The sequence below is a fragment of the Doryrhamphus excisus genome, chromosome 4, assembly GCF_030265055.1.
Source record: "Doryrhamphus excisus isolate RoL2022-K1 chromosome 4, RoL_Dexc_1.0, whole genome shotgun sequence".
In the NCBI taxonomy this organism is placed as follows: Eukaryota; Metazoa; Chordata; class Actinopteri; order Syngnathiformes; family Syngnathidae; genus Doryrhamphus; species Doryrhamphus excisus.
The window spans coordinates 27,678,915-27,693,147 of record NC_080469.1 but is presented as its reverse complement, the minus strand read 5'-3'; the positions used below and the strand labels follow the sequence as shown (position 1 = coordinate 27,693,147).

The following is a 14,233-nucleotide window of genomic DNA, read 5'->3' as shown; positions in this document are numbered from 1 at the left end:
TGATTATAAAATACTGGCAAAAGTAATCACAAACAGGTTGAAGAGAGTCATAGGGAAAATTATAGGAAAAACACAATCTTACGGCATACCTGGGAGGGACATCACAGACACAATATGTAGTATTAAGGATGTAATTGATTATATGAAAAAAGGCGGTGGAGGGATTATCATGAGCATAGATTTAAATAAGGCTTTTGACAGGGTGAATCACGAATATTTATTTACATTACTTAAAAGAATAGGGTTTGGAGATAGGCTGGTAGGCTGGATTAAAAGAATGTATAAAAATGCCGTAAGCGTTACAAAAGTTAACGGCGTTCTAACAGGGTTAATAAGATTAGAAAGGTCTGTCAGACATGGCTGCCCGATGTCGGCCTTATTATACTCTCTATCAGCCGAACCGCTGGCATGGCTATTGCAAGGGAACAATAATATTAGAGGGATAAATATACCAGGAGGACAGAGGAGCTTAGTATACCAATATGCAGATGACACAACTATCACAGTAAAAGATGAGGAGAGTGTAGGAGAAGTACTGGAAAGTATAAAAGCCTATGGTAGGGCATCGGGGGCAAAGGTCAACATTGCGAAGTCGGAGATGATGTATATAGGAGTAAGTGAATCAGGGAAGAATGAGATGGGGTTAAAGGTGAAGAAGGACTATATATATGAAGATCTTAGGGATAAATGTGGGGATAGAGAGAGTAGAAGGAAGGGATAGAAAGTACGAAGGAATAACAAACAGTATGAAGAATACATTGAAATTTTGGAAAAAGAGAGGACTAAAATTAAAAGGGAAAGTGGTGGTGGTGAATGCACTGCTAATGAGTAAAATGATCTACGCAATGAGAGCGTTGGATGTGCCTGACAGAGTGGTGAAAGAAGTGGAGGGGTTGGTGAATGACTTTTTGTGGGACGGGAAAGGGGCCAGAATAGCACGGGAGGTTTTAGAGAACGAATACAAGGATGGTGGATTAAAACTAGTAAGTCTAGAATGCAAGAAGAAGGCAATGAGGGTGAAGACAATGGCGAACTATTTAGCTGCTAAGAATGATCACGTGTGGAAGGCTTTTCTGAAGGAAGCAATCAGTCAATGTGGGGGGTGCGGAGAGAGTGGTGTATACATGAAAATGATAAAAGGAATGTTAAATGGAGTGAGTGAGTTTTACAAAGAGGTGTTGAGTGCATGGGGGGAGTTTGTAAAGAACATAAGCTATGAATGTCAAAATCTAAAACAAATATGGGAACAACCTCTCTTCTTAAATCCAAAAATCACAAGCGACGGAAGAATGATGGACAATATGCTGATCAGGAGGGCAGGTATAAGGAAAGTTAGAGATATAGTGTATGAATATGTACCTGGTTTCATGTCAGCACAGGTGATGGTGGATGAAGTGAAATTGAGGGGGGATGACATTGGGGTGGGAGAGGTGGAAAAAGTGATTATAAAATGAAAGATGGGATGCCGAGGGAGTGGAGAATGATGATTGAAAGAGGGCATAAGGTGGGGGATGACTGTGAGCTGGAACTCTATGTGGGAGAAGGGGAAAGTAAGAAAAGACTGGAGAATGTAAAAACTAAGACATTGTATGCATATTTTAAAGGAGAGAATGTTAGAAGGCCGGCATCGGAAAGAGTGTGGGAAAAAGCAATAGAAGGAATGGATGTAAAGAAAATATGGGCAAATATGAGAGTGAAATGGAACACCAGTGAATGTGAGCACATGGACTTCATGCTAAGACACAATAGAATATTCAATAATCTAATTATAAGCAAATTTGATGAGAATGTAAGCAAAGAATGTGAAGTATGTGAAAAGAAGGTAGAAACATTTATGCATGAGTTCATAGAATGTGAAGGGTTAATAACATATTTTGACAAAATGAGAAAGCTCATAATGAGTTGTTGGGGGGGTAGATTTGTAAGGGACATGGACTGGAAAGAACTGTGGTTATTTGGTGTAAAAAAAAGGGTGGGAGAATGTAATGCAAATCTGTTGAACTATACATTGAGCCATGCAAGATATGCTGTTAAAGTACGAAGAAATATGATTCACTATGACAAGACAAATGTGGATGTATGGCAAATTTTTAAAAGTATAATGAAAAAAGACATTTCCATTTTGTATTATTACTTGGAGGAGGGGGAATTCTATCATGCTTTTGTCAAAGGGAATACAATGGTGTATATAAATGAAGAAATGGGACTGAAATTCAGAATTGATGTGTAAAGTATGTTGAATGTATGAAAATAATAATAATAATAATAATAAAAAAGCATTCAGTGCTCTCACCGCCGCAGCCCGGTTTCGATTCCCGGTCAGGTAATTGACATTTGGATAGGTTTTTACTGGACATAGGATTTGTCTTGGGCCTCGGTGGAATGGTTGGGGTCACCTTGAAGCGCTACTTGGGAACAATAAATCACGAACTGGGTTTCTTCACTATTACATGACAAGATACTGGATTAGGTTTGGGGGATTTGTCTGACACTGATGGATAGATCCTGGACTCATTTCCGATACCACATCTCTTTTACAAAATACAAAGGATTCCTTGGAGAATGCGGATATCGATTCGGTGAGAGCACCAAGTCTTAGCCACTAGACAACCAGGGACTGCATCATGGCTGCACTCTGAAAGGCAGAGACTGTGTCGCTTTGACGTACTCCAGCAAAGGAACCAAAATAGTTCTGAGACTGGACCTTCTCTGCCAACATTGCAGCAGCAGGGGAATTACCTCAGATAGTAGAGCGCTTGCTTAGCATGTGAGAGGTAGCAGGATCAATTCCCACATTCTCCAAGGAGTCCTTTGTAATTTGTAAAAGAGGTGTGGGATCGGAAATGAGTCCAAGATCTTTCCCTTCGGCATCAGACAAATACCCCAAACCTCTTCCTGGTTGCGTTCTCTAGACCAGTCTCTTGTCCTGTAGTGAAGAAAACCAGTCTGTGATTTATTGTTCCCAAGTATCTCTTCATGGTGACCTCAACCATTCCACCGAGGCCGAAGACAAATCCTATCTCCAGTCAAAACCTATCCAAATGTCCTGACCGGGAATGGAACCCGGGCCGCGGCGGTGAGAGCACCGAATCCACGCCACCAGACCACCAGGCACTGCTTTAGGTCTGCACTCAGAAAGGCAGAGACTGTGTCGCTTCTCTTTGTGTTGAGGATGAGAGAGGAGGAATCTTCTGGCATTCTGGACTTGACCACAGTAGGAGGATAAAAGAGGTTGGTTTCCTCCTTGATAGATGAGGACAACTCAATGAAGACAAAATGAAAACAAAATCTTCTGGCCTACTGTACTTCTCCTTGCAGAGATGAAGAAGCCCCGGTCCCGAAATGTCCACCTCCAAGATGGACTGAGGTCTTAAACTACCCACATGGACAAGCCAAATATCTTCCGGAAAAAAAAGAGTTCATGGTCAGACAAGACAAAGGTTGAGCCGGTCACCCGAAATGGAAACTTTTGATCTGAGTGTCCACGATTCAAGTCCCTGTTCAGGTGACCAGGTCTGAGGTCCACTTGCAAACGCAAACTTTTTGCCCTCAAAATACAAGGGCAAAAGGACAAAAGGCCTTGGTACTTTATGGAAACTACATTTGGAGCCTGGCTTTTAAGTGGAACTGGAAAGACTTGTGGCCTTCGAACCCACGCCTCATTAGAGACTGCAACCTGAATGCAGCGCCTTCGACTGCTCGGCCATCCTGACCGTGCAGGTCTCGCTCCTTCTGTTCCCTTAGAAACGAGGTCAACTGTGGAATTAATCAAACATCAGGATGGCCACATCAATTAAAACAGAAAAAGGTCCGATTAGCTCAGTCGGTAGAGCATGAGACGCTTAAGCTCATATTGGGCGATTCAGCAGTTTTATTGATACATCTGAAAGATATCTTTCCTGTTGAAAATTGTTCAACATGCTGAAAACATTTCATTCCAAATACACAAAAACAAATCTTCTGACCAAAGGCCTGGGGGCTCACTTCATAGGGCATCAGACTCTGAGTATCAAGAGTTCAAGTCCCTGCAGAGATCAAGCACATGTCCTTGTTCCTATTTGTCACCTTGACTTTTTTTGTAAAAGAAGGACTTGAAAGGCCATCTTTCCACCCAGTTTCGAACTGGGGACCGTTTGCGTGTTAGGCAAATGTGATAACCATTACACTATGGAAACCTGAAGGAAGGGGCTTTTAAGGGGACTGGTGAAGTCACAAAGCAGTTGCCAACCAATGAAACACGACGATGTGTCCAAAGTGGGGGCAGATTGACAATTGTCCAAATGGACAAAGATGTCTCCTTTGTAAGGAAAATTGTTCCAGAAATAATGGGCTTTTCTTCAACAAAACAAGACATCACAATCGCGGCTTGAAAGAAACACCTTAGCCACCCTTGGGGTCACTTTGATATCTCAACTTGTGCCCTTGGAGTCAATGGTTTGTAAATAGGCTTGTAACCTCCTCTAACCTTGTCTGGATGGCTGGATGTCTGGCCTTTTGAAGAATGAAGTTAAGGTCCTTTCAGCCAGCCAATAAGCATTTTCAAACTATTTGCCAAGTCACAAAATAAATAGGGATTGTTCTGAAAACCGGGCTTGAACCAGGGACCTTTAGAACTTCAGTCTAACGTTCTCCTAAGTGAGTATTTCAGCTTCTGAGGTGGTGTTCTGCTTTTTCAGTCGTGGGTAAATGTGGGGGCAGGGTGAAGCTGTGTCTGTGCCACGTATGTTGCTGTGTACCTGGTCCAGTGTGTTCTCATCTTGAGTTGGAATGTCCCCATGCTGGTAACGAGTGGGGAATACAGTCCGTTGATGAGGATAAGAGCTACAGAAAATGGGAAGGATTTCACTGGTTGAAGTCTCCAGCTACCATAAAAACGGTCATGGGCCACAAGCCTGTTCTGAATCCCGCTTTGGCCAATCAACACTACATCGACTCAGCTGCATTCCTTGTTAGTATAGTGGCCAGTATCTCTGCCTGTCACATGGAAGAGTGCGCGGTTCGATTCCCAGAAGGGGAGTTCCTATTCTGTATGTCACGTTGAACCTTGAGCAGGGTTGCGGTTGCAACAACCAGTCCGGGAGAACAAGACCTCTATTCAACTTCTTCTACAAGTGCTCAGCTGTGTTGTACAATCTGACAGTCCTTTGCTACCAAATCATTCCAGTCGTGGATAATGGACCTGACCAGGAAAATGACAGCTGTGGGATTTCAACCAGTGGCTCCTGAGCGAAAGGAGCCTTCATCTGGTGCTCTAGACCACTCATCCACACAACCCAAAACGGTGCCCTGATCAGGAAAAAACTGTGACCTTGTGAGGTTCGCTGACAACGGAGGACGCTGAAATGGAGCCACACAAAGGAGGGTACCTGCACTGTTTATGTGTCCGTTGACCAGGTTGCAGATGGATTGCCTTTGTTCCTTTTGAAAATCCACATTTTAACACCCCATTTATGAAAGACGTAAAGACCATCAGGAGGTAGACTGGGATTCGATTGGCAGACTTGGAATTGTTTTTATGTGCAGTGACAGCAGTTCACAGATAGCGCTGAAAGATGACCTGAACCGTTCGACCGAGGACCAAGACAAATCCTATCTCCACTCAAAACCTAACCAAATGTCAGTTCCCTGACCGGGAATCGAACAACGGCCGCGGTGGTGAGAGCACCAAGTCCCAGCCACTAGACAACCAGGGACTGCATCATGGCTGCACTCTGAAAGGTAGAGACTTTGTCGCTTTGACGTACTCCAGCAAAGGAACCAAAATAGTTCTGAGACTGGACCTTCTCTGCCAACGCTGCAACAGCAGGGGAATTAGCTCAAATGGTAGAGCGCTCGCTTAGCATGTGAGAGGTAGCGGGATCAATGCCTGCATTCTCCATAAACTCCTTTGTTTTTTGGATGAAATGTTCCCAAGTAGCGAATACTAATCCGGGCCCCAATCCCGATATCTAGGCCAAACACAGCCATAGGTATCACCCTAAACCCAGTCCTAACTGCATTCTCCCCTCTAGCACCTTGTCTTATCTTGTTGTGGGATCAATGCCCACAGTCTCCAAGGAGTTCTTTGCCCTCTGTAGAAGAGATGTTGGGATTGGATCTACCCCTTAGCATCCGACAAATACCCCAAACCAGGGGAATTACCTCAAATGGTAAAGTGCTTGCTGAGCATGCGAGAAGTAGCAGAGTCGATACCCGCATTCTCCAAGGACTCCTTTGTATTTTGTAAAAGAGATGTGGGGTCGGAAATGAGTCCAGGATCTATCCCTCAGCGTCAGACAAATACCCCAAACCTAATCTTGGCCGCGTTCTCTAGATTGGTTTCTTATCATGGAATAGTGAAGAAACCCAGTACGTGATTTATTGTTCTCAAGGAGCGCATCAAGGTGACCCCAACCATTCCACCAAGGCCTTGCAGAGATGAAGAGGCCCCGGTCCCGAAATGTCCACCTCCAAGATGGACTGAGGTCTTAAACTACCCGCATGGACAATCCAAATATCTTCTGGACAAAAAGAGTTCATGGTCAGACACGACAAAGGTTGAGCCGGTCACCCGAACATGAAACTTTTGATCTGAGTGTCCGGGATTCAAGTCCCTGTTCAGGTGACCAGGTCTGAGGTCCACTTGCAAACGCCTCCTTTTTGCCCTCAATATATGAGGGCAACAGGACAATCCCTTGCTACTCTATGGAAACTATATGAGGAGCCTGGCTTTTAACTGGAACTGGAAAGACTTGTGGCCCCGCACACAAACCAAGTATCTTCTGATCAGCTGATCCTTGACATCAGCTGTCACAGACATTGGCGTCGTTTGGGGACCTCATCCTGATCCACGGTTACCACTGATTTGTAGAGTAAGTCAATAAGTCATCATACTCTTACTGTTAAAGGAAGACACAGTCCAAACACTCGATTGCTGCAAGGCAAGTAGGTTCCACCAAGACCTAAACTTGGATCACTGGATTCAGAGTCCAGAGTGCTAACCATTACACCATGGAACCCTTTGTTTTGGATGTGACTGGCACCTTCTGGCGTAACAATGGAGGCTTTGCAAACCAGGACACCAACTTTCCTCTTTGATGAGCACAAAGTATTTTTGGGTACAATCCAGGGGTCTTGTGCTCTCACGGAAATGGCTGTCCTTTTCCAACAGGAGTTGAGATGAAATGTATTCAAATAGACAAACTGCATTGATCACTCTATCAGAATTTCTCAGTTTGCCAATTTCAGACTGCGTGACAAAGACTCAAGTCCAACTCCATCGACAGGGAAGCGGAGGTCCTTCAGACAAGACGGTATTGCCATTTTTTCCTGGCAGACATAACATGAGCAAAGGGATTGTCCTTCGAGCCGGACTTGAACCAGCTACATAAGGATGCCAGCTTGAACCACTTCAGTACGCCGCTCTTCCAACTGAGCTATCAAAGGTCTTGCTGTTCTGAGGCTAGTGAGTACGGCCGAGCGTTCAACGGCGTCTCATTGAGGTTGTGGCTGAGAATGCCACTATTGACAGAATTTGGATTAGATAATCAAGTCTTGTGGTGGAGAGTCTCACGTGGAGAGTCTCAGGTCGAGAGGTGTGACGTTTCTGATCGAATTCAGAGGTCATCAGTTGGTCCTGAAAACGGTCTTGGCACTTTTTTTCACGATGAAAGGTATGAAAACAGCCCTGTTGCATTGGCCGGGAATCGGACGCGGGTCTACCACGTGGATCGATCCTGGACTCATTTCCGATCGTAACATCGCTTTTACAAAAGGCAAAGAACTCCTAGAAGACTGCGGGCATTGATCCCACAGCAAGACAAGACATGGTGATACCTATGGCTGTATTTGGCCTAGATATCGGGATTGGGGCCCGGATTAGTGTTTGGTACTTGGGAACATTTAATCACAAAAAACAAAAGAGATTTTGGAGAATGCGGGCATTGATCCCGCTCCCTCTCACATGCGAAGCGAGCGCTCTACCATTTGAGCTAATTCCCCTGCTGTTGCAGCATTGGCAGAGAAGGTCCAGTCTTATAACTATTTTGGTTCCTTTGCTGGACTACGTCAAAGCGACACAGACTCTGCCTTTCTGAGTGCAAGCCTAAGGCAGTCCCTGGTGGTCTAGTGGCTAGGATTCAGCGCTTTCACAGCTGCGGCCCGGGTTCGATTCCCGGTCAGGGAATTGACATTTGGCTAGGTTTTGACTGGAGATAGAGTCGCCAGATCGTCAACCTCCCACCTGGAGGCGAACTCGTCGCCCACAGTACCGAGGCCATGTCGGCGAAGACGGCAGTACATGGCACAGACACATCTTCACTCTTCCCCCACTTTAGGCCCCGACTGAAAAAGCAGAACCCCCCCATCGCAGCTAAAATAGCCCACTTGGGAGAGCGTTGGACTGGAGTTCTAAAGGTCCTCACAATAAACCTCACTCCTCCTGATGGTCGTTACGTCTTTCAATAATGGGGTGTTAAAATGTGGATTGTCAAAAGGAACAAAGACAATCCATCTGCAACCTGGTCAACGGACACGTAAACAGTGCAGGTACCCTGCTTTGTGTGGTTCCTTGTCAGCGAACCTCACAAGGTCACAGTTTTTTCCTGATCAGGGCACCGTTTTAGGTTGTGTGGATGAGTGGTCTAAAGCACCAGATGAAGGCTCCTTTTGCTCAGCGGGCACTGGTTGAAATCCCACAGCTGACATTTTCCTGGTCAGGTCCATTATCCATGACTGGAATGATTTGGCAGCAAAGGACTGTCAGATTGTACAACACACCCGAGCACCTCATGAGCAGAGTTATCCTTTTCCGGGAAAGAACCAAAAACTCTGACTCGAAGGTGCTGATTGCTGCTCCCAGTTGCTTCTAATTCGTCTGCGAGCAAAAATTGAATTTTAGAGTCTGGTTAATTGAAAAGATTTGCTAGCTAGCCAGGAGTTGAAACTTGAATCTTCTGAGATGAGTTATCCTTTGCCCCACTATTCGTACAACAAAAGGACCTGTTATTTAAGGTTAGCTTCTGGATTGTCACTGTTTCGCCAAGACTACAATTGGGTTGCGAGAAAAGTACTTTTTAGACAAGACAATAACAAAAGCAACACACACCTGCCATGACCCAGGGTTGGTGCGGACACAACAATGAGTACGAACCACGATATGATTACAGCTGTCTAACCCGTAGACAACACGTCATCCACTGCGCCACTAGCCATTCAACAAAATAACCTGGAGTTTAAGGTTGGGTTCTAACTAGGCTACCACAGTTTCTGCATTACCAAACACTAATTCAGATGTTGGGACTCATTTTCAGTCAACAAGACCATGTCAACAAAGGTCCTGCAGGAGATGAGGTGACCGAGAGGTTAAGGTGCTGGACTGCTAATCCATTGTGTTCTGCGTGCATGGGTTTGAATCCCATCCTCATGGGACTATACCAATGCAGTAGTTTTGACACCACCTGTGTTTTTAGGAAACATCATTAGAATGCAATTAATCAAAGTATCAGGTACGATGTTGGAGATGGAGAATGCTTTTTTAGCAGGAAAAAGACACAATATACCATTTGGAGAATGCAGGCATCGATTCCACTTCATCAATGAAATGTTTTCCGCATGTTGCACAATTTTCCACAGGAAAGAAATCTTGACGATGTATCACCAAAAGTGCTGAACCGCCCAATGTGTGGCTGAAACTAGTGCACAAGGAATAACTTGTTTAAGTAAACCTTTTAAACCTCGATGACCCATCAAGAAGTCAACCTTTGTTGGTTCAATTCTCCAAGTCTCGATGAGGATGTGTGCTGGTTTAGTGCATATGCAGAACTTAGTTCCCATCGTGTAAGCATGTTTGGTGTGTTTGAGGGGGTATAGCTCAGTGGTAGAGCATTTGACTGCAGATCAAGAGGTCTCCGGTTCAAATCCGGATGCCCCCTGATGCACTCCTTTGGTTTAAGAATAGTCTAAGAGTACATGAATGCATGGCTCATAATAGCAACAACTCGCGATTGCTTCCCTTTTTGCATGGCTCCTTTCTACATTCTTCACACTGACATTAAATTTCTGCAGTAGCTTTCGTCCAATTTCCTCGCGGATGACACAGCCCCCCCCCCCCCCCCCCCCACGTCTAAGAGAAAGTCCAGCCGCACCACAAAACAAAGTCATTTCAGCTGCTTTTACCCACGATCTTATCTTTTCCGTGCTGACTCAAAGCTCAGGACCATCGGACCAGAGCTCTGCCTTTGGGTTCAGCTCCCACATCACTGTGGCGGACCAGTGGAGCATCCAACGTAGATCAACTGGTAAACTGTCATGTTAGATGCCAAGAACAAGATGCCAAGGTACCTTGAACTCCTCCAGTGGGGGTCAGATCTCTTCCCCAACACATAGACGATTTCATTGAAATGTCAAGACAACCTCTTTTGTCCTGCTAATGTGGTCTGTTTTGTTAGCCCAAATTTCCAAAATCACAAGGGTTTTGCCTTTGTAGGGCGCATTGTAGTACATGTCACATGTGTACTACACATGCCATTAGAAAGGATGGGAATTTCTTCAACACAACAAGATTTCTGATTCAAAAACATTTTGTTGAAGAAAAGCCCATTATTTCTGGAACATCTTATGTGAACTACAATTCTCCCTACAAAGGAGAGATCTTGGTCCATTTGGACACATCATCATGTTTCATTGTTTGGCCACTGCTTTCTGAGTTTCGCCAGTACTCTTAACCCCCCCCTCCTCCACTCCGGGTTTCCATAAATTAGTGTTTATCCCGTTTGCCTCACACGCATAAGGCCCCCTGTTTAAAACTGGGTGGAAACATGGGCTTTCTATTCCCTGTTTTACAAAATAACTGGTTGTCTAGTGGCTAGGGTTCGGTGCTCTCACCGCCACTGCCCGGTTTTCGATTCCCGGTCAGGGAATTGACATTTGGATAGGTTTTTACTGGAGAGAGGATTTGTCTTCGGCCTCGGTGGAATGGTTGGGGTCATCTTGAAGCGCTATTTGGGAACAATAACTCACGGACTCGGTTTCTTCACTATTACATGACAAGAGACTGGTCTAGAGAACGCGGCCAGGATGAGGTTTGGGGTATTTGTCTGACGCTGATGGATAGATCCTGGACTCATTTCCGATCCCACATCTCTTTTACAAAATACAAAGGATTCCTTGGAGAATGCGGGTATCGATTCTGCTGCATCTCGCATGCTAAGCAAGCACTTTACCATTTGAGGTAATTCCCCTGGTTTGGGGTATTTGTCGGATGCTAAGGGGTAGATCCAATCCCAACATCTCTTCTACAAAAGGTGAAGAACTCCTTGGAGACTGTGGGCATTGATCCCAAACAAGACAAGACAAGGTGCTAGACAGGAGAATGCAGTTAGGACTGGGTTTACGGTGATACCTATGGCTGTATTTGGCCTAGATATTGGGATTGGGGCCCGGATTAGTGTTTGGTGCTTGGGAACATTTAATCACAATAAAAAAAAAGAGGTTTTGGAGAATGCGGGCATTGATCCCACTACCTCTCACATGCAAAGCGAGCGCTCTACCATTTGAGCTAATTCCCCTGCTGTTGCAGCATTAGCAGAGAAATCTTCTGGCATACTCTTCTTGTCCTTGCAGAGATGAAGTGGCCCTGGTCCCGAAATGTCCACCTCCAAGATGGACTGAGGTCTTAAACTACCCACATGGACAAGCCAAATATCTTCTGGACAAAAAGAGTTCATGGTCACACACGACAAAGGTTGAGCCGGTCACCCGAACATGAAACTTTTGATCTGAGTGTCCGGGATTCAAGTCCCTGTTCAGGTGACCAGGTCTGAGGTCCACTTGCAAACGCCTCCTTTTTGCCCTCAATATACGAGGGCAACAGGACAATCCCTTGGTACTCTATGGAAACTATATGAGGAGCCTGGCTTTTAACTGGAACTGGAAAGACTCGTGGCCCCGCACACAAACCAAGTATCTTCTGATCAGCTGATCCTTGACATCAGCTGTCACAGACATTGGCGTCGTTTGGGGACCTCATCCTGATCCACGGTTACCACTGATTTGTAGAGTAAGTCAATAAGTCATCATACTCTTACTGTTAAAGGAAGACACAGTCCAAACACTCGATTGCTGCAAGGCAAGTAGGTTCCACCAAGACTTGAACTTGGATCACTGGATTCAGAGTCCAGAGTGCTAACCATTACACCATGGAACCCTTTGTTTTGGATGTGACTGGCACCTTCTGGCGTAACAATGGAGGCTTTGCAAACCAGGACACCAACTTTCCTCTTTGATGAGCACAAAGTATTTTTGGGTACAATCCAGGGGTCTTGTGCTCTCACGGAAATGGCTGTCCTTTTCCAACAGGAGTTGAGATGAAATGTATTCAAATAGACAAACTGCATTGATCACTCAATCAGAATTTCTCAGTTTGCCAATTTCAGACTGCGTGACAAAGACTCAAGTCCAACTCCATCGACAGGGAAGCGGAGGTCCTTCAGACAAGACGGTATTGCCATTTTTTCCTGGCAGACATAACATGAGCAAAGGGATTGTCCTTCGAGCCGGACTTGAACCAGCTACATAAGGATGCCCGCTTGAACCACTTCAGTACGCCGCTCTTCCAACTGAGCTATCAAAGGTCTTGCTGTTCTGAGGCTAGTGAGTACGGCCGAGCGTTCGACGGCGTCTCATTGAGGTTGTGGCTGAGAATGCCACTATTGACAGAATTTGGATTAGATAATCAAGTCTTGTGGTGGAGAGTCTCAGGTGGAGAGTCTCAGGTCGAGAGGTGTGACGTTTCTGATCGAATTCAGAGGTCATCAGTTGGTCCTGAAAACGGTCTTGGCACTTTTTTTCACGATGAAAGGTATGAAAACAGCCCTGTTGCATTGGCCGGGAATCGGACGCGGGTCTACCACGTGGATCGATCCTGGACTCATTTCCGATCGTAACATCGCTTTTACAAAAGGCAAAGAACTCCTAGAAGACTGCGGGCATTGATCCCACAACAAGACAAGACAAGGTGACACCTATGGCTGTATTTGGCCTAGATATCGGGATTGGGGCCCGGATTAGTGTTTGGTACTTGGGAACATTTAATCACAAAAAACAAAAGAGATTTTGGAGAATGCGGGCATTGATCCCGCTCCCTCTCACATGCGAAGCGAGCGCTCTACCATTTGAGCTAATTCCCCTGCTGTTGCAGCATTGGCAGAGAAGGTCCAGTCTTATAACTATTTTGGTTCCTTTGCTGGACTACGTCAAAGCGACACAGACTCTGCCTTTCTGAGTGCAAAACTAAAGCAGTCCCTGGTGGTCGAGTGGCTAGGATTCAGCGCTTTCACCGCTGCGGCCCGGGTTCGATTCCCGGTCAGGGAATTGGCTAGGTTTTGACTGGAGATAGAGTCGCCAGATTCTCAAGTACCGAGGCCATGTCGGCGAAGACGGCAGTACATGGCACAGGCACAGCTTCACTCTTCCCCCACTTTAGGCCCCGACTGAAAAAGCAGAACTCCCCATCGCAGCTAAAATAGCCCACTTGGGAGAGCGTTGGACCGGAGTTCTAAAGGTCCTCACAATAAACCTCACTCCTCCTGATGGTCGTTACGTCTTTCAATAATGGGGTGTTAAAATGTGGATTGTCAAAAGGAACAAAGACAATCCATCTGCAACCTGGTCAACGGACACGTAAACAGTGCAGGTACCCTGCTTTGTGCGGCTCCTTTTCAGTGTCCTCCATTGTCAGCGAACCTCACAAGGTCACAGTTTTTTCCTGATCAGGGCACCGTTTTAGGTTGTGTGGATGAGTGGTCTAAAGCACCAGATGAAGGCTCCTTTTGCTCAGTGGGCACTGGTTGAAATCCCACAGCTGGCATTTTCCTGGTCAGGTCCATTATCCACGACTGGAATGATTTGGCAGCAAAGGACTGTCAGATTGTACAACACACCCGAGCACCTCATGAGCAGAGTTATCCTTTTCCGGGCAAGAACCAAAAACTCTGACTTGAAGGTGCTGATTGCTGCTCCCAGTTGCTTCTAATTCGTCCTGCGAGCAAAAATTGAACTTTAGAGTCTGGTTAATTGAAAAGATTTGCTAGCTAGCCAGGAGTTGAAACTTGAATCTTCTGAGATGAGTTATCCTCTGCCCCACTATTCGTACAACAAAAGGACCTGTCATTTAAGGTTAGCTTCTGGATTGTCACTGTTTCGCCAAGACTACAATTGGGTTGAGAGAAAAGTACTTTTTAGACAAGACAATAAC

The 14,233-nt window shown here is 45.4% G+C and overlaps 6 non-coding genes across 6 annotated transcripts; 3 read left to right on the top strand and 3 right to left on the bottom strand.

Moving 5' to 3' along the window:
- Positions 1-4,102: 4,102 nt before the first annotated feature.
- trnav-aac (transfer RNA valine (anticodon AAC)) lies at positions 4,103-4,175 on the bottom strand. Its single transcript has one exon. It is a non-coding gene; the product is annotated as a tRNA-Val (tRNA).
- Positions 4,176-6,926: 2,751 nt separating this feature from the next.
- Positions 6,927-6,998, bottom strand: trnaq-cug (transfer RNA glutamine (anticodon CUG)). The gene has a single exon. It is a non-coding gene; the product is annotated as a tRNA-Gln (tRNA).
- A 1,094-nt stretch (positions 6,999-8,092) lies between these two features.
- Positions 8,093-8,164, top strand: trnae-uuc (transfer RNA glutamic acid (anticodon UUC)). Its single transcript has one exon. It is a non-coding gene; the product is annotated as a tRNA-Glu (tRNA).
- Positions 8,165-9,839: 1,675 nt separating this feature from the next.
- On the top strand, positions 9,840-9,911 carry trnac-gca (transfer RNA cysteine (anticodon GCA)). The gene has a single exon. It is a non-coding gene; the product is annotated as a tRNA-Cys (tRNA).
- A 2,201-nt stretch (positions 9,912-12,112) lies between these two features.
- trnaq-cug (transfer RNA glutamine (anticodon CUG)) lies at positions 12,113-12,184 on the bottom strand. Its single transcript has one exon. It is a non-coding gene; the product is annotated as a tRNA-Gln (tRNA).
- A 1,094-nt stretch (positions 12,185-13,278) lies between these two features.
- On the top strand, positions 13,279-13,350 carry trnae-uuc (transfer RNA glutamic acid (anticodon UUC)). Its single transcript has one exon. It is a non-coding gene; the product is annotated as a tRNA-Glu (tRNA).
- The last annotated feature ends 883 nt before the right edge of the window (positions 13,351-14,233 follow it).